The sequence below is a fragment of the Salvelinus namaycush genome, chromosome 23 (genome assembly GCF_016432855.1).
Source record: "Salvelinus namaycush isolate Seneca chromosome 23, SaNama_1.0, whole genome shotgun sequence".
Lineage (NCBI taxonomy): Eukaryota > Metazoa > Chordata > Actinopteri > Salmoniformes > Salmonidae > Salvelinus > Salvelinus namaycush.
The window spans coordinates 30,453,616-30,479,137 of NC_052329.1; the positions used below are offsets into that span (position 1 = coordinate 30,453,616).

Sequence of the window (25,522 nt, forward strand, 5' to 3'; positions counted from 1 at the left end):
TTCACAAAAGATTTGAACCTTCCTATTCTCATAGCTTCTACAGATTGTAAATTAAAAATAAACATTTTTGCTAAAATAATTATTATATTATTGATTGATTGACTATGGCTTTTCAAATCCCCCAGTATTGCTATCTGTAGCGTTAGTTCTAGGCAAATGTTGCAATTCTTCAGCCATTCCTGGACCTGTGACCAAAAACGAGCTACATATGGACAATACCAAAATAAATGATCTAATGACTCTGCCTCCTCACAACAGAATCTGCAGAGCTGGGAAGATTGTATACCCCATATATATAACATTCTATTAGTTGCAAGAATTTTGTACAGTAATTTAAATTGAAAAATTCGAAGTTTTGAATCCGGCGTTGTTTTGCGTATCAATTCATAAACCATGTGCCATGGAATGGGTACATCGAAAATCTCTTCCCAACTATTTTGCAATTTATATGGCACAGCTGTCAGTTTTTTGGTCCTTAAATGAAATTGGTATATGTTTTTATTTATCACACTTTTCTTTAACCATTTATGTTCTTTAATACAGGGCCGACATACAAGTTCCTTACTTTTTTCCCCTTCTACTTGCCTCTTCCATTTTTGTGGTAATGCTGCAATTAATTGGTTGTAATTTTGGGTAGAGCAGACATTTCCATATGTCTGTGTTAGCTGCATGTGTGACATAACTCCACCAGTCCTATTTATGATATCATTCACAAAAATTATACCTTTTTTAAAAATTTCTTCGATAAATACAGTTTTTTTATCAATTACTATATTTGAATTTAACCACAATATTTGTTGTACTATTTGTTCCGTCCTTTCAGGTGGATTAAACTGAAATTGCAACCAACTTTCTAAGGCTTGTTTAAAAAATAAGGATATTTTGGAGATTATTTCCTTTTCAAACAACCGAAAGTGAGCAGGTGTAATCTGAATAAAGGGAAAAAGGCCCTTCTTGAACATAGGATGAGACATTCGTACCAATTTACTAGAGAACCAGTTTGGATTTAAGTATAACTTTTGTATGACTGATGCCTTTAGTGAGAGGTCTAATGCTTTAATATTTAATAATTTCTGCCCTCCGAATTCATATTCGTTATATAAATAGGCCCTTTTAATTTTATCTGGCTTGCCGTTCCAAATAAAATGGAATATTTTTTGTTCATATAATTTAAAAAGCAGGTCACTAGGTGTAGGCAAAACCATAAGCAAATAGGTAAACTGTGATATGACTAAAGAGTTAATCAGGGTGATTTTTCCACAAATAGACAAGTATTTTCCTTTCCATGGTAGCAAGATCTTATCTATTTTTGCTAACTTTCTATAAAAATTTATTGGAGTGAGATCATTTCTTTCTTTTGGGATTTTTATACCGAGTATGTCCACATCTCCGTCAGACCATTTAATTGGTAAACTACATGGCAATATAAAATGTGTATTTTTTAGTGATCCAATACGTAATATGGTACATTTATCATAATTTGGTTTTAATCCAGAGAGGATAGCAAAGGTATCTAGATCCTCTATGAGGCCGTGGAGAGACTCTAGTTGTGGTTTTAAAAGAAAACATGAATCATCAGCGTACAATGACACCTTAGTTTTTAAGCCACGGATTTCTAATCCATTAATATTAATGTTTGATCTAATTTTAACAGCTAACATTTCGATGGCAATAATAAATAGATATGCCGATAGTGGACAACCTTGTTTTACTCCTCTAGATAGTTTAAAACTTTCTGAGATGTAGCCATTATTTACTATTTTACACCTAGGGTTACTATACATAATTTTAACCCATTTTATAAGAGATTCCCCAAAATTGAAATATTCTAGGCATTTATATATAAACTCCAGTCGTACTTTATCAAAAGCCTTTTCAAAATCAGCTATGAAAACCAGACCTGGTGTCCCCGATATTTCATAGTGTTCTATTGTTTCCAGTACTTGCCTTATATTATCTCCAATGTATCGTCCATGTAAAAAACCTGTCTGATTAGGATGAATAATATCTGACAAAACTTTTTTTATTCTATGCGCCAAGCATTTTGCTAGGATTTTTGCATCACAACACTGAAGTGTAAGAGGTCTCCAATTTTTTAATTGGACTGGATCTTTATATATACCACTTGGGTCCTGTTTCAGTAATAACGATATCAGACCTTCTTGTTGCGTGTCTGATAATCTACCATTTATATAGGAGTGGTTAAAACAAGCTAATAATGGTCCTTTGAGTATATCAAAAAAAGTTTTGTATACTTCCACTGGTATGCCATCCAGCCCTGGAGTTTTCCCATCCTTAAAGGCCCCAATTGCATCAAGCAGTTCCTCCTCTGTAATTTGGCCTTCACATGAGTCTTTCTGTACAGATGTTAATTTTACATTATTAATAGGAAAAAAATCCATACAATTAGTTTCAGTTAGTGGAGATGGAGGAGACTGAAACGAAAACATATTCTTAAAGTACTTTACTTCCTCTTTCAAAATATCATTTGGTGAATCATGCGTGACTCCATCATTTGTAACAAGTTTTAATACATTTTTTTTGGTAGCATTTCTATATTGAAGATTGAAAAAGAATTTGGTGCATTTTTCCCCATATTCCATCCAGTTCGCTTTATTTTTATAATATATTACACTGGATCTTTCTTGAATAAGTTCCTCCATTTCTTTTTGTTTTTCCTCTAACTTATTCTGTGCCTCTATGGTACCGTTTTTATTGCTATCTAACTGTACTGTTAGTCCTTCAATTTCCTTTGTTAATATGGACTCTTTTGATCTAAATTCCCTTTGTTTTATAGATGAGTACTGAATTGCATGGCCTCTAAAGGCACACTTAAAAGTGTCCCATACAATAAGGGGATCTGCTGTACCTATGTTATGTCTGAAAAAGTCAGTTATAAAATCTTCTGTCCTAGTTCTAAACAATTTATCATCTAGTAGACTTTGATTAAATTTCCAATATCCTCGCCCACGTGGAAATTCTGTAAGAGAAATATATATGCCAATTATGTGATGATCCGACCGCATTCTGTCCCCTATCAACACTTTTTTAACTTTTGGTGCCAGAGAGAATGGTATAAGAAAGTAGTCAAGACGACTAGCTTGATTCAGCCTCCGCCATATATATCTCACTAAATCAGGGTATTTAAGTCTCCATATATCCACTAATTCCAATATATCCATGACATTCATGATTTCCTTAAGTGCCTGAGGGTGATAGTTTGTAGTGTGATTTCCTTTCCGGTCTATAGAGGTATTTAAGACCGTATTAAAATCTCCCACTATAATAATAGAGTCTAGTGTTGCTTGTAGAGTTGATAAATTCTTATATATATTTTCAAAGAAGCTTGGATCATCATTATTCGGACCGTATAGGTTAACAAGCCATATTTGTTTATTGTCCAATAACATATTTAAAATAATCCATCTACCTTGAGGATCTGTTTGGACAATTTGCACATTTGGATCAAAATTATTGTTAATTAAAACCATCACCCCTTTTGAATTTCTTTGCCCATGGGAGAAATATATTTTGCCCCCCCAGTTCTTTTTCCACAAAACTTCATCTAAAACTGTTGAATGGGTTTCCTGTAAACAATAGATATTATAATCCTTCTCTTTTAGCCAGGTAAATACTGATCGTCTTTTCTTATTATCTGCTAAGCCATTACAATTGTAACTGGCTATACTTATTTCACCACTTACCATAATGAGACACACCTTTCATTCTTTTAATCAGAATATATTTTTGTAAACGTACTATTAAAAAGTAACATAATGATTGAGTGTCTATATAGTTGTACCATGATATTTGCATTTCTACTAAGTAAACCTCCAATTGGTCCCTACTATTCCACCCGCTAAAAGGCAGACCCATTTTGGTTGGGGCCATTTGAGGAGGTGATGGGGTTTCTACAACAGTTCTGGAGACAGATAAAGAAACACACAAGACTGTCTCCCTGATGCAAGAGCTGTTTCTAACTACAGTATGAGCCTGGCTGTAGCCACAGTGTCTTCTGACAGATTGCAATGGTAACACAAACTATCTCCTCTCTCTCACGTCCCTTAGGATAATGGGTTAAGGTAGCCATACCTCGGGGACACCATTGTACAATTTGGATGTGCTTGTGCTTTCACGTTGGTGGAACAAGTCCATGTATAAATCTGTAATAAATGGAAAGTGTTTCTCCCCTGACAGTTCTCTGACAAATGGTGATTACAGCTTCCCATCAGGTCCTGGAACAGAACAGACAGCCGGTGGAACAACACTCTGGTGCTCTGATGGTCTTACATAGACCACAGGCCCTCTGAGAGCTCCCTCCTGCTAATCTCATTAAGTGTTATTGACATTGCTGGCCCGGTCCTCCCCCCAAACTTCCCCCCTCCACCCAGGAACATCTCTCTTCCTTCCCCCAGAAGACTGACATGTTTGAAGTGCAACAGATAAATCAGGTCCTGTTAAGTCTCTCTTCACGCAGTGGACCACTGGTGTGCAGCTCTACGGAAACCTTTAGGTCTCAAAACTCGGAGGACAGAACCGATACCCATACTTTCATTTATTATTCAACTCCTCTGAATAGCTGGAATTTGAACCTCAGAGAGCAATGCATTGGATTTCCTGCACACTGTATGTCTTGAGTTCCCACATTTCTTTTGTAACAGTTTGCTGGACATTCAGTACCTGTCAAAAGTTTGGACAAACCTACTCATTCCAGAGTTTTTCTTTATTTTTTCTATTTTCTGCATTGTAGAATAATAGTGAAGACATCAAAACTATGAAATAACACATATGGAATCATGTAGTAATCAAAAAAGTGTTAAACAAATCTAAATATATTTATTCTTCAAAGTAGCCACCCTTTGCCTTGATGACAACTTTGCACACTCTTGGCATTCGCTCAACCAGCTTCATGAGGAATGCTTTTCCAATAGTCTTGAAGGTGTTCCCACATATGCTAAGCACTTGTTGGCTGCTTTTCCATTACTCTGTGGTCCAACTCATCCCAAACCATCTCAATTGGGTTGAGGTCGGTTGATTGTGGGGGCCAGGTCATCTGATGCATCACCGCATCACTCTCCTTCTTGGTCAAATAACCCTTACACACACAAATATTGGTTACTACATGATTACATATGTGTTATTTCATCGTTTTGATGTATTCACTATTATTCTACAATGTAGAAAATAGTCAAAAATAAAGAAAACCCATGAATGAGTAGGTGTGTCCACCTGGTACTGTATGTAGTCTGGAGACTAAGGGGGAAATATTGATCAGTTGTCATGGCAATATCTGATTGCTAACACATCCTATAGATACATACTTTTTCCAGAGAGTAGAAAAGGAAATAAAAAGTGAAATAAGAAGTATTCTGAAATGATTAGGCCAAGGCGTCGTTATTTCCCCAGAGAACTACTCATCAAAAACAAGCACCATTTTCGACAGCTTGTTTGTTCCATTGCCATGATAAATTATGAAAGACGCAAGCATAGCAATCTGATATTTCGTAACTCAAACATCCGCTTGGTAAACAAGAATCCCAGACTGAATTTTGTCAGACAGAGACAGTAGCTATGTTTCCATTAACTTGTCCAATTAATTTTTTGTCGACATTTAGAAAGTTTGCATATAGAAAATAGATGCAACAATTTCCTGCTAGGGTACCATTTAACTATCTTGTGTCGTTAAAAACAGCTAGTCGTAATGACGTCACACCTAAAAATATCTACTTTTTCACAAAAACCTACAGTGTCGATTAAAATGTAGTGGTTGAAGTGTTTCCATTACCCATTTAGGAAAATTGGGCTTTAATAAATCGGTGACCGCCTGTATGCCCTCCCACCTGTCTGTTTCATGTCCATGTATCCCGCGAAAGCCTGCACGGATAGAATACAATAATTGACAAATATTTGACATATTCTAATAATTCTCATGTGCAAGCGTATCACCACGGTCTGTGCCATTGTAAAACTTGCACTCCCGTAGATCTGAAATAATTGGATGGTGAAACTTGCCAGCCAACCAGAAAAGCAAGGCGAAGCAATTCAGGCATTCTTGAAAGTCCCTGCAAAGAAACATGATTTGTTTTGCTTAAAAAATATATTTTGCAAGCAGTAAGCATTAGAATTAAATGTGGAATGTAGACGACATCACGTGCCCCACGTACCTTCAAAAGTATTCGTCAACAGAGCTGGGTAGGTTACTTTCTAAATGTAATCTGCTACAGTAGCTAGTTACCTGTCCAAAATTGTAATCGGTAACGTAACTTTTGGTTTACCGAAACTCAGTAACATAATCTAATTACATTCAGTTACTTTTAGATCACTTTCCCCTTAATAGTTAGGCATTAGAAGAAGACAAAAATGTATGTTACCAATTGAACAACATCTATTGCAGGATAAATCAATGTTAAAGTTTACATAGCTGGCAATATGGATGTTACATTATACTTCATGGGTTGGTTATGTAGGCTTCTTCTAACCCATCGCTTTCAACTACATATAATAATACGATTAAATGATATCTTTACATTAATATATATAATTTATAAGTCGAAAATGGATGTAGCAACTACAAATTGCCCCTTTAAGTTTTAATCAGCATGAATTAGATTGAGCAATAAAAGCCCCACTTTTATTCCATAGTCTGGGATCCGCACTATGCAGCTGTTGCAAGAGCGCATTTTTCACTGGCTGTCCACTGGTTTCAAAAACAATGATTGATAGGCAGTTTAAACTTCTTGAATTCAACCATTATTGGGTTCAAATACATATTTAGATTTGTGAACAGCCATCTACAACAACAACAATCCGTAAGACGCAAATAGCTAAATGAGAGAGCTGCAGTGTGATTCACATCAATGAGCTTTGTAGATATCAATAATAAGTGATATCCGTATCACCGTTGACTACACCCCTGCTGTCATCCTTACCTCCAAGGGTTAATTCAAGTTGGATAATCTTAGGATGCCGACAGCAGTCGCACCATTGGAAGACAAAGCTTGGACTGTAGCCTACAAAAGACTATTCCTGCTCTTTTCCTGCGATCCATCAAACACATTTGGTGTGTCATCATAGTGGTCTCTGACTTGTGGTCAGACTCGCTCAGGTGGAACAAACTTAAACTGGCACCTTTTTTCAATGCTGATTTGAATGTCTTTGAGAAAACAGAGAAGTGTCAAATATTTTTTTTGCAAACATCCTTTCTGAATTTAAAAGTAATCTGTAATCCAATTACAATATTTTTTGCTTGTAACGTAATGGATTACAGTTACCGGTTTTTGCAATCCTTTACATGTAACAGATTACATGTAATCGGTTACTCCCCAACCCTGTTTGTCAATCATAATTTATTCGAAAAACACAGTTTCCATCAACATTTGTCACAATAAAGAAAGCTTAAACAAAAGAAAAATCCACCCCTGTCAAACGGACACAAATGTTGTCGATCTTTCTAAAATGGCTCCTATACTTGCCCTTTCCATTACACATGTCGCAAATATATTTTTTCCGACATTGCTTTTGTCTAATAAACCTAGGTCAATGAAAACCTACTTCCAATATCATTGTAGTCAACCAACTACTAAATTCATATACAGAAATTCGGACTTCTCTCTTGTTTAGTTTTTTCTTACCGTTTGGTCTGAATAGATCTTCTCATTTATCCACCAATCTTGCCAGCAGTGTCAATGTAACGCTTTTGAAATAAAAAACAAGCCCACATGTATATACAGTAGAAACGATAATAAAGCTCAATGAACTTTCACTACACTGGGGGCTTTTGCTTTACAATGACTTAGTGATCCTTTCCCTCTGGAAATCACTTGAAGCTCAGTTTCAGCTCCATATGTTCAGAGTGACCCTCATTCCATCCACCCCTTCCCTTCCACCCATCCACCAGTCTGTCATATAGTCTTGTTAGGAGGGCTAGCTCCCACATCCAACTCTATGAAATGAAGGAGGATTGTAGAGTTATTTTTACTGAGTCCAATGTATTGGATCTAGATATTCTAATTTCTGTTATCAATATTAACTTTTTTTTTTACTATTTGAAGCCAGAAAGCCACATTAATTTCTCGCTGTTGTGATAATTTGAATTAGGGTCACTCATGGGCGTGGCCACACAGTGATTTACTCAACACTCTCACTGAGCTCCCGAATGACGGAACGGGCACATCATGTCTTGTTAGGCATGGCACAGCGACCTAATTAACAAGACCATAGGTCAAAGTGCAATGTTAAAATATTCTAGGACGAGCAGAGGAGCTTTTCAAGAGCCTGCCAGCATGGGGAAATGCACTGAGAGCTCCAACAATCAATCGCCAGTTCAGGGGGAGACAAAAGTAAAATGTAGAAGTTTCAGTCAGTAGAAGTGGAGAATGCCATATCAGGGTGTTGTGGTGAATTCTGTTTCGACCTTCGTCTCATGAGGCCTGCTGGAGGTCATTTTGCAGGGCTCTGGCAGTGCACCTCCTTGCACAAAGGCGGAGGTAGCGGTCCTGCTGCTGGGTTGTTGCCCTCCTACGGCCTCCTCCACGTCTCCTGATGTACTGGCCTGTCTCCTGGTAGCGCCTCCATGCTCTGGACACTACGCTGACAGACACAGCAAACCTTTTTGCCACAGCTCGCATTGATGTGCCATCCTGGATGAACTGCACTACCTGAGCCACTTGTGTGGGTTGTAGACTCCGTCTCATGCTACCACTAGAGTGAAAGCACCGCCAGCATTCAAAAGTGACCAAAACATGAGCCAGGAAGCATAGGAACTGAGAAGTGGTCTGTGGTCACCACCTGCAGAACCATTCCTTTTTTGGGGGTGTCTTACTAATTGCCTATAATTTCCACCTTTTGTCTATTCCATTTGCACAACAGCATGTGAAATTTATTGTCAATCAGTGTTGCTTCCTAAGTGGACAGTTTGATTTCACAGAAGTGTGATTGACTTGGAGTTACATTGTGTTGTTTAAGTGTTCCCTTTATTTTTTTGAGCAGTGTATTTTGGTTAGGTCAGGGTGTGACTAGGGTGGGTACGCTAGTTTTTGTATGTCTAGGGTTTTTGTATGTCTAGGGTTTTTTGTATGTCTATGTTAGCCTGATATGGTTCCCAATCAGAGACAGCTGTTTATCGTTGTCTCTGATTGGGGATCATATTTAGGTAGCCATTTTCCTCATTTGTGTTGTGGGATCTTGTTTTTGTATAGTTGCCTTGTGCACTGCAATACTGCACGTTTGTTAGATTCTTTGTTGTTCTGTTGTAAGTTTCACTATTAAAGAATGTGGAACTCTACGCACGCTGCGCCTTGGTCCGATCCTTTCAATGAACGTGACATTGCCCTCCTACCATCAGGCAGGCGGTACAGTTCTCTACGTTCCCGCACTATCAGGCTCAAGAACAGTTTCTTTCCAGCTACTGTAACCCTGCTGAACTTGTTGTTTTACTTGTACATTTATTGCACTCTTTTATTTGCACTTCTGGACAAAAGGAATACCTATGTAAGAATGCTGTTCATTGACAACATTCAACACCATAGTACCCTCCAAGCTCATCATTAAGCTCGGGGCCCTGGGTCTGAACCCCGCCCTGTGCAACTGGGTCCTGGACTTCCTGACGGGCCGCCCCCAGGTGGTGAAGGTAGGAAACAACACCTCCACTTCGCTGATCCTCAACACAGGGGCCCCACAAGGGTGTGTGCTCAGCCCCCTCCTGTACTCCCTGTTCACCCATGACTGCATGGCTACGCACACCTCCAACTCAATCATCAAGTCTGCAGAAGACACAACAGTAGTAGGCCTGATTACCAACAATGACGAGACAGACTACAGAGAGGAGTTGAAGGCCCTGGGAGTGTGGTGCCAGGAAAATAACCCCTCACTCAATGTTGACAAAACTTCAGGAAACAGCAGAAGGAGCACGCCTCTATCCACATCGACGAGACCGCAGTGGAGCAGGTGGAAAGCTTCAAGTTCCTTGGCGTACACATCACTGACAATCTGAAATGGTCCACCCACACAGACAGTGTGGTGAAGAAGGCGCAACAGCGCCTCTTCAACCTCAGGAGGCTAAAGAAATTTGTCTTGGCACCTAAAACCCTCGCAAACTTTTACAGATGCACAATTGAGAGCATCCTGTTGGGCTGTATCCCTGCCTGGTACAGCAACTGCACTGCCAGCAACTGCAGGTCTCTCCAGAGGGTGGTGCGGTCTGCCCAACACAACATCGGGGGCAAACTACCTGCCCTCCAGGACACCTAGAGCACCCAATGTCACAGGAAGTCCAAAAAGATCATCAAGGACATCAACCACCCGAGCCACTGACTGTTCACCCCGCTATCATCCAGAAGTCGAGGTCAGTACATGTACATCAAAGCTGGGACCGAGAGACTGAAAAACAGCTTCTATCTCAAGGCCATCAGACTGTTAAATAGCCATCACTAGGCGGCTTCCACCCAGTTATGTAACCCTGCACCTTAGAGGCTGCTGCCCCATATACATAGACTTGAAATCACTGGCCACTTTAATAATGGAACACCAATCACTAATAATGTTTACATATTTTTGCTTCACTCATCTCATATGTATATACTGTATTCTATTCTACCGTATTTTAGTCTATGCCACTCCGACATTGCTCATCCTAATATTTATATATTCCTTAATTCCATTATTTTACTTTTAGGTTTGTGTGTATTGTGTGTATTGTTGTGAATTGTTAGATATTACTGCACGGTTCGAGCTAGAAACACAAGCATTTCGCTACACCCGCAATAACATCTGCTAAACATGTGTATGTGACAAATAAAATTTTATTTTATTTTATTTAGTGTAGGACATGGATTTATGACCCAATATAATAAGGATTTTCACAGAGTACAGAGATTTACAGGACGCTGATTGTTTGCCGGGCTCTTTACTGTGCACATATTTTCCCTCTTTAATTTTTTATGGATTTCATAAAACTGTATTTGTTTTCTCTGGGCACTGGACAAATGAGTTGAATGATGAAAACTGGGTGCTGGGCTTGCCTTTGTACATAAGCATAATCACACAACTGTCACCCTCGGGTGATGAAGCACTCACTCACCCAAATAAACTGCAGCCTATGCAGCAGATCTATGTGAAGGGTTAGTTATGGACCGAAGGATGACAAACACCAGTAGGTCTTCCCAGGCCCAGTGTTGATATGAATCATACTAGTGTACCAACACAGTTTGAGTATCCCCGTGTGGATGGTCAGTCATAATAAAACATGGGATGGTTGAAATGTGTAATCAGAACCCCGTAAATAATGACGAGCACTGTGATGGCAGCCCATCTGTGTGCACTGTACTTGACGCAACATGATCAATCATGTTTGAAGAATGTACAGTATTACAATGTTCAAGACTGAATAGCCAAGCATTATGTTTGTCACACCTAAATATGGAGGCGACATAACAAGGCTGAACATACAAACCTCAAGCACTGATGTTTTGCCCACAGATCTGACCATAAAGATACATCTAAGCCTGCGTCCCAAAAGGCACCCTATTCCTTACGTAGTCTCACCATATATATTCTAATATGTGTAAATAATGTTTATCTCTCTGGATCAGGCCATAACGCTAACATTGAGTACCTACAATGGAACACCAAGAGCAGAACAACTTGATCTCTCAGTTCTCCCCTTGAGCCCCCAGGAGGTTGGCTCTCCATTAAAAAGGAAGCAAACAAACATGTGCTGTCTTTTCAAATGGCTTCTCTAGCTCCATCTGGGCCAACTCTGAACATACAATACTGAACTGTATCTCTTATTTGGATCAGATCAGCCTTCCACTGTGTCTTCCAGTAAGGCAGTTCCTCTAACTCCCTAGGAGCCTCTATCCTTCTATCCTCGACTCTAACACAGGCCTAGTACACCTGGAAAGGCCATTCCTGCCCCACCGATCCAAGGCCAATTCACTGGTAATGTGCTGAGGGCTCAGGAAGGGAGAAAGCCTCAGGAATCTGCTCACGGTGACGGATGGTTAATGGCTTAGACAGACAGAAACCGGTAGATTTCTTCTGTTTTTGCTACATGTTGTTGATTTATATGAGGCGTATTGGAGGTATGTTTTGGAGAATGTTCTCTCTTATGATTGCATCTAAACATGGTCCTATTTAGTTTCACATGGGTTGTGAAAGGTAGAAGAAAACAAATTATAGAATAGCACTTTTATTTTACCAAGATTAAATGACCTTTATTGTACCAAGTAATTAGACAGAGAACCCACTCTCTTTTGACCTCATTTAGCCCGTAGGCCGGCGCTGGGTGAGGCTGAGACTGCTCTCAATCAGGTCCTCCCGGTAAAGAACAATCAATTTGATCTAGTGTTCCACTGCTACTGAGGGAATCTCAGCGCAGAGCAGATCGAAGGGCATATGGTGAATCTCACAGACGATTACCCAGGATCTTCGCCACTAACGTGGTAAACACAGCACCTTAATGCACAGAAGCAATAAGGAATTGTTTGTTTAGCGTTCAGGGAAGTTCATTGCCATATGGCCGCCATTATGAACCTAATGACGCTAATGCTAAGCACGTAGCACGCTGGGCACTCAGGGTATGTATGCCTGTCAGTTCTAACTTGAGGCTTCTATCTACACTTAGACACATGGTTCCACAGTCCACACACATCCCACTTTTACAGCAGAATTGCAGCTCTTACAACTGGAAAAATATCATAAAAAACATTGAATAAACTTCTATGATCATTTTATCAGTCATATGATGGAATTATGAGATCTATATCTAAGCAGGGTCAGTTCAGGGGAGGGTGTTTTGGCAGTAAGTGAAACCTTGGCCTGGCCAAGTGACCCAAACCCTCTGTCTCTGCCTTGTCGTCACAAAACCAACTCTGCACCTGCTTTGCTTTTGAGGAAGGTCTGATCTCTTGACTGCTCGCAACCCACAGAAAAATAATTTTTACGAGCTGACCCAATAACCAAATGAAATATTAGCAGAGATGTAGCTATTAACGCCAGACATCAGACATTACCGATAATGGAGTCTCTCTCCTGGTGCGTGATGGTCCTGTGGAGGTGCAGGAGAAGGTCACTATCTCGCGGTGGGAAGCTGGCGGCTTCACACTAGTCACAGACCTCAGACCTCCACACCTTCCACATCCTGTCGGTCAGAAAAACACTCTTCGCCAGCAACATATGTGACATCGCATGTGGGAAAAAACCTACGCCGTTATTCTAGTTTTAACACAGCAGCGTCAGTTGAAAAGCCAAGCCACCTTCCCTGCCTTAGGTCCTCCCAGTGTACCAGCTCTTACACCGCTGACCAAGCCTTCTCTCACAAAACCAGATATTCATTACAGTAAAAGAAAACCCAGTCCAGACTCAAACTTCTCTCAAACATTCTTTGTGACCATTCAACGTTTTTAACAGCTTCAAATATGTACGCTTATGAGGATTTTTGTATATTTGTTCATGTTTAGTGGTTCAATAATCCGACCTTATTGCTGGCTCTGTCTCGGATGTGTTGGGTGATGTCTGTCAGGCAGTGCCCCCAAAAGTTATACAACTCTGCATCAGGCAATTTGCTCCTATAGAGCTGGACATAATCTGTGTACAGTTACAGTGAATCATTTGGACAAGTTTGATTACTCCACATTTACAGCAAGTGTTTCTGAATAGAACTGTTGGGCTTATCACCATTTCTAAATTAGATTTTGTGCATTACTTGAAAGATAAAGCGAAAAGGCAAGTGCCTTAAGATTTTAGGATGTTTCTGACTGACCCCAAATGGTACAAGGACATGGTACAATAGGGTCTTAGATGCACCAATTCTGCTTCTAAATAAAAAAGGAAGGCTGTAAATGCATAGGATCCAGTTATAAGCCTGGTAAACAATAACTGTGAAACCATAGAAACAAAAATATGAACCTGTCTAATGTTCTAAATAGGAGAGACTAATACGAATGTCATCCAGTGGTTATAAAACTAAGACGTTACTAAGAAAACTAGGAACCAAACTTCTAGAGGAAACAGTGGCGTGTATTCATGGACACCAAGGGAAGCCAGGCTTCCCCCAAAAATGTAACAACATTTTCTATTTATCTTTCGTCTCTCTGTGTTTCATTATTTTCATGAGCGTTGAGCTAAACTGAGCGAGCCTTCCTGGCGGGGAAAAAAAAGTGTCAGCTTGGATTTGGTGTCTCTCCTATCAAATCACTTTGAGAGCATACATCATTAACAGAAACAACTTGAATTGTTGCATCTCGTTGTGTTGTTGTCCTCCGGTGGCTAGCTAGCTAGATAGCTAAAATTGGCCCTTTCCTAAATTATCCATGGATGGAGATAGGGATTGGATTTAATTCTCCGCATAATGGAGATTCTGATCCAACCATTCATTCATTCATTGTTGTGCATCTGGCCTGAGAGGATGGAAGTTCAATATGTACAGTAGCTAGATGTAGAAGGCTAATGTTAACTAGTTAACGTTGCCCATAAATGGAAGGCTAACGTGCAAGCAATTAGCCTGGGAACCTAGGACAACAAAAAATAGAAGCATGTACTGTATGGCAGAGTGATAGACCATTTCGTCAACATGAAAGAGAGGAGGATGGCATTGGCGTTTCTCTACAAGTAGGGTGAGTCAACATGTTTTTCTTGCACGAACGTGCGTGCGCAAACAGAAATCAAATCAGAACCATGGACAGCCACATCATATTTAGCTTATGTTAATTGGACTAAATTGTTTTTGGTATCTTTTAGTCGTCCTTGTATCAGACTAAGCAGAGGTGATTTGATGATGTTGAAGTTGAAATGGAGCTGGAATAGTGAGAAGGAAGCTCCTGTTTGAGGTAACTCTTCTAAATAAATAGTTGTTTAGTGGTCAGAAAATGTCGGAAACATTATCTTGCTTAAGCATGCTGTAGGTCATGTAACTGTCTGTTACATGCAATATGCTTTGTGGACTTCAGCGGACAGAGGTTGCTCTCCGGTGTCACGTTCTGACCATAGTTCTTTTGTGTTTTCTTTGTTTTGTGTTGGTCAGGATGTGAGCTGAGTGGGCATTCTATGTTGTGTGTCTAGTTTTCCCGTTTCTATGTTTGGCCTGATATGGTTCTCAATCAGAGGCAGGTGTTAGTCATTGTCTCTGATTGGGAACCATATTTAGGTAGGCTGTTTTGTGTTGGGTTTTGTGGGTGGTTGTCTTCTGTCTTTGTGTCTATGCACCAGATAGGACTGTTTCGGTTTGCCACATTTGTTATTTTGTATTTTGTAGTGTTCACGGTTTTGTCGTTATTAAACATGATGAACACTAACTACGCTGCGTCTTGGTCCGATCCCTGCTACACCTCCTCTTCAGACGAAGAGGAGGAAATCTGCCGTTACAGAACAACCCACCAACCAAGGACCAAGCAGCATGGTAAAGGACAGCAGCAGCAGCGGCAAAAGACACAGGAAATCTGCCGTTACATCCGGTTTTGTGGTTTTGTGTGGGTTAATTTATTCTGCCACTGTCTAATTATTGTCTTGGCCTTTAGGCCTATATATCACGTTCGCAAGGCATATGAGTTAACAGCAAATAACGCAATTATCACAACACATACAGTATAGGTTGTAATATGGGGGTGGGGGGGCTTCCCCAGTGATTTTACCCATGCACCACTACTGAGAGGGAAGTTCATGAAGGTTACACCTGCCTTGTTAATGAGCAGCTAATCAAGCTGTCTAGTTTTTGGGGGGTTGGGAGCTGTGTCTGGGGGTGGAGGGGTGAGAGGGTTGACGTCTGTGTTCAGGAGTTGTGACCTCAGAGCTGATTTGAACAAGAACAAGGGTGCCCGCCAGCCAACCCACAGACCAACCTGTCAATGGTCATCCAACGGTTCCTGCTAAAGCTCGCTACATAAACAAAGCAAAGTTTCAGTCTCCTGAAACTTTATCAGCACAGGGCACACGGAACATATTTCTGATCAAGGAATCTGAAAGACATTCTTGAAAGGGTCCAGAACAAACAATGAAACCTGTACTCATTACAACCAGATGCAGGGTATTAATCTTCATCCCAAACACAGGCAGGGGAATTAGAATCACATCAGGCACTTCATCTGTTAACTAGGTCCTCCTTCTTCCATTTAGAATTCAGACTGGTCCAGGAATTGAACAGAGCTAAGACCAGAGGAATTTGGAGCGTAAATGTCAGTTACAGATGAGATTATGTCATCCCTTTGTCAGATGACAGCGAGTAAACTGCAAACCACAACAGTTGACTTTCCAAGCCTTTTGAGTTTAAAGGCAAATAAGTCGGGTCTTTTGTCTCACAGTCACAACATTATCAGACCAATAAATGCTCCTGTTACCCAGGAGCCCAAACAAAACAGTCAGTTTCCTTCAGGGACTCCTGTGGGAGTGGGACTAACCAGAGAGACATTCCATAGCGGGCAAAAGACTCAGAGAAGGGAGACTGTCCAATCAGCCAACCAACACTCCCACACACACACCTGCTGAAGTGAAACAAACTATCTCACAGACAGTTCCAGGTTCTCTCTCTTTTTATAGAAATCAATAGAGGAATCCAGTGGAATGTTCTCATCATATCCACTCTGGTTTTCCCTCTACTCATAATGCAAGGTTTTCAATCCAAACTTTACAGATGTGAGACTAAGCATTGGCCTGTATGGTTAAATAAGAATGGGTATAAATGGCTCTTAGAGCACATTACAAAATGGACCAAGACTACCGGTATAGATGACAGTGTCTTCCCAATCCCAAAATGAACCCATCGCCACCGTCCCAAAAGAAAACTGAGACAGTCAGACATGATAGATACAGTCCACCAGGATTCATTTCCTTAAGGTTTGATTAAGATTGGAATGTCCAGGAGCATAGTCTGACCACAACTCTCCAGAGCCATATTATACACAGATTCTCTAGTCTACAAAGTATGATTCTGTCCAGAGCTATCCAAATATACACACAATCACACATCATCACAGTCCCCCAGTGCTGAGCAGTAGGAGAGTCAGGAGACCACTAGCAGCTGTCCTCAGTGGTCTCAGACCCCAGACAGTGCTACTTGACTTTGTTCAGGAAGTCTCCACACACACGCATGTACACACACACACACACACACACACACACACACACACACACACACACACACACACACACACACACACACACACACACACACACACACAGACAATGTAGCAGGATGTTTGCCTCTGGGAGAAATGAACATGGGTCGAGAGGGTTAATTTCCTCATAGACAGAGGAACATTATTCAAGCAAGGTACCACAGAAAGAATGCCCTGGGCTATTTTTTTTCTCTCTGCTAACTAGCAAGTCATTACAAGGAGACTCCTACTGAGAGAGAGAGAGAGAGAGAGCGAGAGAGAGAGAGAGAGAGAGAGAGAGAGAGAGAGAGAGAGAGAGAGAGAGAGAGAGAGAGAGAGAGAGAGAGCCTCTGGGAAAGGACGAAGAGTGTTTAACAGTGTCTCTCTCTGTATAACTGACAGATCTAGGGGACAATTGAGGACTTTAGATGTGCAGTATCAGTATCTTTACAGAGTGCTAAAAACAGAATCTCAGTCAGCCAACTACCTGAAAGTGACTAACCCCTGGAACCCCACTCTCTTACTTGAACTTGATAAATGTCATGCTGCGACACCAGAAATGTTTCTGTTCTAACAGATAAAACGGACTTGATCAAACTCAGATGGGGTGTAGCTATCAGCTGACTTGGAAGGAACATACAGTATGTGTGAGAGACATACTCTTGACTTTCACAGCTCAGTCATTTCACTGCATAATCCACCAAAAGCAAGAGATCAGCAAAGTCCCCAGGCACTGTCCATGATAGTCTTTTCACAAAAACACCCTGAACAAAATCAGCCTTTTCTGGCTAAAACCAGATGTGACCTGTCCACAGCATTTCATCGGCCCTGCTCGTTTCCTGCTTCCTTACTTCCTGCGGACCGACGTGTCGTTTCACCAAAGTCGGCCGTTCAAAAGCGTAACGAAGTGAGACAGAGTAGTATTCACAAGAGCCGTAAACGTAGCCAATAAGACCGGGCCAATTGGCCAGGCTAAGTCTCAGACCTATCATGTGTTTAACACGTTGCGGAGAGCGCTGCGGCCGCGGCATCAACCCACAACACATAGCATCAACGCTGCAAACCGCGTGTCACAATCTGAAGGATTGCATTAGCATAGCGTCCTCTGACATCAGTGATTAGAAGCTGTTGGACGATTGGTTCCCACAGCAGCGAAGGAGGCGGTGACATAGTTTAAAAGATGAGTGCTGAAAAGAAGGAGGAGGGAGCGAATCAGCAGTGTGTACCAAGTCTCCCTAATGTGACGGTCGAGCCAGGCTTCACTTACAGGCTTCTGTCAGTGTGCTTTCTCCTTGTGTCTGGGCCTAGAGAGCGTGAGTTGTGGTGAAAACAAATAACGCCAGATCCCTGGCCTCTGTAACCCATCGCCGTTCTCTTTCTTTTAGGATCACCACTTTATTTTAAGAATGTGAAATGTCAGAATAATAGTAGAGAGAATGATTTATTTCAGCTTTTATTTCTTTCATCACATTCCCATTGGGTCAGAAGTTTACATACACTCAATTAGTATTTGGTAGCATTGCCTTTAAATTCTATAGGATTGAGGTCAAGGCTTTGTGATGGCCACTCCAATACCTTGACTTTGTTGTCCTTAAGCCATTTTTCCACAACTTTGGAAGTATGCTTGGGGTCATTGTCCATTTGGAAGACCCATTTTAACCAAGCGTTAACCTCCTGACTGATGTCTTGAGATGTTGCTTCAATATATCCACATAATTTCCTCACTCATGATGCCATCCATTTTGTGAAGTGCACCAGTCCCTCCTGCAGCAAAGCACCCCACAACATGATGCTACCACCCACGTGCTTCACGGTTGGGATGGTGTTCTTCGGCTTGCAAGCATCCCCCTTTTTCCTCCAAACATAATGTAGGTTATTATGACCAAACAGTTCTATTATTGTTTCATCAGACCAGAGGACATTTCTCCAAAAAGTATGATCTTTGTCCCCATGTACAGTTGCAAACCGTAGTCTGGATTTTTTTATGGCAGTTTTGGAGCAGTGGCTTCTTCCTTGCTGAGCTGCCTTTCAGGTTACATCGATACAAGACTCGTTTTACTGTGGATATAGATACTTTTGTACCTGTTTCCTCCAGCATCTCCACAAGGTCCTTTGCTGTTGTTCTGGGATTGATTTGCACTTTTCGCACCAAAGTACATTCATCTCTAGGAGACAGAACGCGTCTCCTTCCTGAGCGGTATGACAGCTGCGTGGTCCCATGGTGTTTATACTTGCGTACTATTGTTTGTAGAGAGGAACGTGGTACCTTCAGGCATTTGGAAATTGCTCCAATGGATGAACCAGACTTGTGGAGGTCTAAAATAAATGCTGAGGTCTTGGCTGATTTCTTTTGATGTTCCCATGATGTCAAGCAAAGAGGCATTGAGTTTGAAGGTAGGCCTTGAAATACATCCACAGGTACACCTCCAATTGACTCAAATGATGTCAATTAGCCTATCAGAAGCTTCTAAAGCCATGACATTATTTCCGGAATTTTCCAAGCTGTTTAAAGGCACAGTCAACTTAGTGTATGTAAACTTCTGACCCACTGGAATTGTGATGCAGTGAATTATAAGTTAAATAATCTGTCTGTAAACAATTGTTGGAAAAATTACTTGTGTCATGCACAAAGTAGATGTCCTAACCGACTTGCCAAAACTATAGTTTGTTAACAAGACATTTGTGGAGTGGTTGAAAAACGAGTTTTAATGACTCCAACCTAAGTGAATGTAAACTTCCGACTTCAACTGTACATCCAAAATAGCTACCTATTATGAGATCAAGATCAGTTAACCTGTACAGCACCTTTCTCAGGCCGATCCTCTTGAATGCGTTGATTGTTTGTCTGTATATCTGTCTGTCTGTCTGCCTAAAGGTTAACGGACTACTTATTCCACTTTTGTTGTGTTACAGCCTGAATTCAAAATGGATTAAATATATTTTTCCAAACCCATCTACACACAATACCCCATAATGACAAAGTGAATATGTTGTTTTTAAAGTGTTTGCAAATGTATTAAAAATGTAATACAGAAATATTTAATTTACATATGCATTCACACCCGAGTCAATGGATGTTAGAATCAAATCAAATCAAATTGTAATTGTCACATGGGCCAAATACAACAGGTGTAGACCTTACCCAGAATCTCACCTTTGGCATTGCTTATTGCTGTGAGTCTGTCTGGGTAAGTCTCTAAGAACTTTGCACACCTGGATTGTACAATATTTGCCAGTTAATCTTTTCAGAATGCTTCAAGTTCTGTCACATTGGTTGATGATCCTTGCTAAACACTTTTTAAGTCTTGACATAGATTTTCAAGTAGATTTAAGTCAAAACTCTAACTCGGCCACTCATAAACATTCAGTGAATTGCTTTGCCAAATGTTTAGCAGTATTACCTTAGTGTTGCAAAAAGGATGCATGTTTTGTATTATTTTTATTCTGTACAGGCTAACTTCTTTTTACTCTGTCAATTAGGTTAGTATTGCGGAGTAACTACAATGTTGTTGATCCATCCTCAGTTTTCATCTATCACAGCCATTAAACTTGTTTTAAAGTCACCATTCGCCTCATGGGGAAATCCCTTAGCGGTTTCATTCCTCTCCGGCAACTGAGTTAGGAGGGACGCCTGTATCTTTGTAGTGACTGGGTGTACTGATACACCATCCAAAGTGTAATAAATTACTTCACCATGCTCAAAGGGATATTCAATATATGCAAAAAGACAATAAAAGATCTACCAATAGGTTCCCTTCTTTGCGAGGCATTGGAGAACCTCCCTGGTCTTTGTAGTTGAATCTGTGTTTGAAATTCACTGCTTGACTGAGGGACCTTACAGATAATTGTATGTGTGGTATTAAGAGATGTCATTCAAAAATCATGTTAAAACACTAATAGTGCACACAGAGTGAGTCCATGCAACTTATTATGTGAACTTATTATTATTTTTAAACAAGTTTTTACACCTGAACTTATTTAGGTTTGCCATAACAAAGGGGTTGAATACTTATTGACCCAAGATATTATTTCAGCTTTATTTTTTTCATTAATTTGTTAAAAAAATGACATTATCGGGTATTGTGTGTAGGCCAGTGACACAAATTCAAAATGTAATCCATTTGAAATTCAGGCTGTAACACAACAAAATGTGGAAAAAGTCACAGGGTGTGAATACTTTCTGAAGGCACTGTAATAGACTAGGATCAACCCTCTACAGATCGGTTCAGACACAAACACATAGGCCTGAGAAACAGACAGGTGCTTTAGTGTTCATACGTTTCGGTATCGCTAACTGTTTCTGTTCCACAACATCCACATGAATATACGGACCATAACATACCATTGCGGGTGAGGCCCTTAAGTACATAGGCTGTGGCCCCTAAGGGCCCATAAAGGCTGACTGATTTACCTGTGGTACACTGGCGTGAGGTCAGTAATTCATACATTTTATCCAGGGGGTTCTCTGGTGGTTATGTAATGGTTCTCCTGTGGTTCCAGGTGACTCAGGGCTGGGTAAAGTGCGGATAAAGCCAGTCTGAGATCCAGAGAGAGGCTTGCGTGCCTCCTTGCTGTGTGAGGATGTTATCCAGACATCTGTTCTACACAACACATACCAGAATTAGGGAACATGGAGGAAATGAAACATCATTAATCTACATTGGAGAGGTTAGCTCTCTCCCCTCCGTCTATCTCTACTCTTTCTCCCCCTCTCCTATTCCCTTAACCATTGACAAATCCAAAATCCACAGCAGAATATAAAAGTCTCAACATTATCAAATAATTGTGTCATCTCTCTCATGGTCTGACAAGGTGGTCTCATTGGAATATGTCAAAATATGGTCGTTGCTACCCCTCTACATATCTCCCTCTATCGATCCAGTATCCCTGCACATTGTAAATATGGTCGTTGCTACCCCTCTACATATCTCCCTCTATCGATCCAGTATCCCTGCACATTGTAAATATGGTCGTTGCTACCCCTCTACATATCTCCCTCTATCGATCCAGTATCCCTGCACATTGTAAATATGGTCGTTGCTACCCCTCTACATTTCTCCCTCTATCGATCCAGTATCCCTGCACATTGTAAATATGGTCGTTGCTACCCCTCTACATATCTCCCTCTATCGATCCAGTATCCCTGCACATTGTAAATATGGTCGTTGCTACCCCTCTACATATCTCCCTCTATCGATCCAGTATCCCTGCACATTGTAAATATGGTCGTTGCTACCCCTCTACATATCTCCCTCTATCGATCCAGTATCCCTGCACATTGTAAATATGGTCGTTGCTACCCCTCTACATATCTCCCTCTATCGATCCAGTATCCCTGCACATTGTAAATATGGTCGTTGCTACCCCTCTACATATCTCCCTCTATCGATCCAGTATCCCTGCACATTGTAAATATGGTACTGGAACTGACCCTGCATATAGATAGTATGATTACTTACTTTCTCCTGTTCTTCTTATTTCTTATTTTTATTTTCTGGTGTGTTTTTCTTCTACCTTGTGTTATTTGTTGTGCTACATTGATATTGATTACTGCATTGTTGGGTTTGGAGCTTGCTAGAAAGGCATTTCACTGTACTTGTGAATGTGACACTTGACACTTGAAATACTATGGTTATATACAGTATGTTAACATTCTGATATATTTCTAATGATATGGTCTGAAGTCTACCCTACATTCTGCCACCATCGTGTGCCCCTTCGCTCAGCACTCCTCTCCATCTCCACCATCCAACAGTTTTTCTGACTAGCTGGGCGTGGCTCTCCCTGAGTGACTACAACTGCTGGGTTCATGGCTCCAGGTATGGAACAGAGGCCCAAGTCTAAATAAACGTCCCATTCACCCACCAAACCTGGTTTCTATTAGTACTGTGGGGTGGCTCCAAGCTCTGACTACAATGTGTTAAACTTTGTGTAAAAGGCTTTAAACACTTGGTGGATTAATGGAATTATATTATTATAATTATTAAAGGTAGACTCAGCGATATGACGCAGATGCAGAAAGTAAACAGCATAGTGGGTCAAGCACAAGACTCAACTTCTCCCCCCTTCTCCACGGTTTTGGTCCCGTGGCGACCACACCGTAACATGCGCTGTGTGGGACTGTGTGAGAGCAAAGTTTTCTATCTCGCTCATCTCAATATCTGTGGTGCTGCTTGTGGTAAAGTCAATTCGCTTAGTTTACTTTTTTTATTGTATTAAACATTTTTGGGGGATATTTTACCCCCCTTTTCTCCCCAATTTCAATCTTGTCTCATCGCTGCAACTCCCCAACGTGCTCGGGAAGCGAAGGTCGAGTCATGCGTCCTCTGAAACATGACCTGCCAAACACCCGCCCGCTTAACCTGGACCAGCTGCACCAATGTGTCGGAGGAAACACTGTTCACCTGACGATCGAGGTCAGCTCGCAGGCACCCGGCCCGCCACAAGGAGTCGCTAAAGCACGATGAGCCAAGTAAAGCCTCCCGGGCCAAATCCTTCCCTAACTCGGACGACGCTGGGCGCCGCCCTATGGGACTCCCGATCACGGCCGGTTGTGATACAGCCCGAGATTGAACCCGGGTCTGTAGTGACGCCTCTAGCAGATGCAGACCGCTGCGCCACTCGGGAGGCCTGAGTCTACCTTTAAAAGAGGTGAGAAAACAGCTCTGCATCCACTACCTCACGCTCTAACCCAGGTACTGGGTACTGGCATAGGTATACTTTCCACATCATATTAACTAAACAAAATAAAACACTTACTGTATCTGTGTAAGCTGTGCTGGTCATTAAGACATCGCAAAGACTACAATTCTCTTACCAAGGCAGATTCGCCATAGTATTACAACCACCACACTCACATCTAGGTCAACCCAAACCTGAATGCTATGCTGGAGAGAACCAATAAAGCATGGAGAACATTATACAGCTTCCCCCTCCCCAGTCTTCTTGTCCTTAATAGGTTTAGCAGTCAGAAAGCCAAGGCATGGTTCTGCAGGGCTAACTCTACTGCAGCGAAGCAGAGACAGGTAGGGCAGGATCTCTGAGCAGAGCAGCACAGCACAGCTTCATTACTCTGAGTGAGTTGACAGAGCTCTTGGCAGGTTGAAGCCTCTCTGCTGACCTGGGACACGAAACCAAGGAAAATGCTCAGAAGCAGAGTAAAGCAGACATTTTCACATTTCCATTGCAATTGCTACGGTGTGCCCTAATGAACACAACCCTGGACTGGTTCTAAGAAGGTGTGGACAATCTTAAAGCCCGTGGCATAGTTCACCTGGTGGATATGGGAATATGGTTTCAGCTCTGATAATCAACGCTCCACTGCTGGAGTGGGAGATATTGTGAAACTACATGGGAATAACCTTGGAATAGCACTTGGAACATTGGAGCACGTGTGTATGAATGGGAATTGCTTTAGAAAATATAAAAAACGGGGGTAAAGTCTGTCAGTGAGCTGCATTCAACCACATCCACCAACTCAAAAAGCAGCTCACTTCGATCACACCTTTAATCACAATCACACCTTGTATCTATATGTACATTTTTGATTCTAAAATTACATTAAACCTGGACCAAAACCTTACAACTTCTAAACCTAACCCGTGACCTTTTTATGCATTTGACTCAACACAGAGGAACAGTGTCCCTCTCAGTGAGAGCTGGCTGAAAATGGCTGCTGCACTGCTTTAACCCTTCTGGATGGAGAGGAGGATAAATCTACTCTGAGAGGTGGAGGAAGGAAAGATGTTAAGGAAGAGAGGAGGAATAAGAGGTCAAAGCTTCTGTGTTCACAGAGAGAACCGAATCACAGGATGCTAAAAACCTTGACGGAAAAGAGTCAAGGCTTATCTTTGTCCCCCTTCCCTGTCACCTGACTAATGTGTGTGTCCCTCTGTTGTTCACACTTCCCTGAAAACCCAAGCAGCTCTTTCCAAACAAACGAGCGGGGCAGCCATCAGAAACAAACACTGATGCGTCCCTGTGAAATGTCACAGCCGGAGGAAGAGCAACAAAGAGAACCCCTGGCAGGACCTTCCTCCTGCTGCGTGTGTGTGTGTGTGCTTGTGACAGTGTCACAGTGTTTGTATGTGTGTGTATGTGTGTGTATGTGTGTGTGTGCGTGCCTGAGTGCATGCGTGCATGTTTACGTGCGTGCATGCATATGCATGGAAAGAGGGTGTAACTAATTGTTCTCTGTTATCTCTTGGCGGGAGTCTTCCTTAGAACATCAACTAACAAACGTTGTCCTCTCGCTGTTGGCTGGATGACAGAGTGTTAGGGGTCAGAGGGTCAGAGGGAAAGGAGAGCAGATCAAGAGATGTTCAAGAGAATTTTAAAGACAGGAAGAATAATTCTGGATCAGGTTACTTCTCATATTTACAGTCCACAGTCCACTAGTATGCTTTCATATTTTATTATTTGAGCCTGCAAAATAGAAC

General features: G+C 41.2%; 1 protein-coding gene across 2 annotated transcripts in view; it reads right to left on the minus strand.

Annotated features, from left to right (window-relative positions):
* Window positions 1-25,522, minus strand: part of LOC120018285 (multiple epidermal growth factor-like domains protein 6) — an 89,689-nt gene that overhangs the window by 62,774 nt on the left and 1,393 nt on the right. Inside the window, exon 1 of one of the 2 annotated variants that reach the window (XM_038961400.1) lies at window positions 7,632-7,843. The exons of the other annotated variant lie outside the window; for it this stretch is intronic. The gene's annotated coding sequence lies outside the window, so the exon portion shown is untranslated. Of the gene's footprint in view, window positions 1-7,631; window positions 7,844-25,522 lie in introns of those variants that run through there. 2 annotated transcript variants of the gene reach the window in all.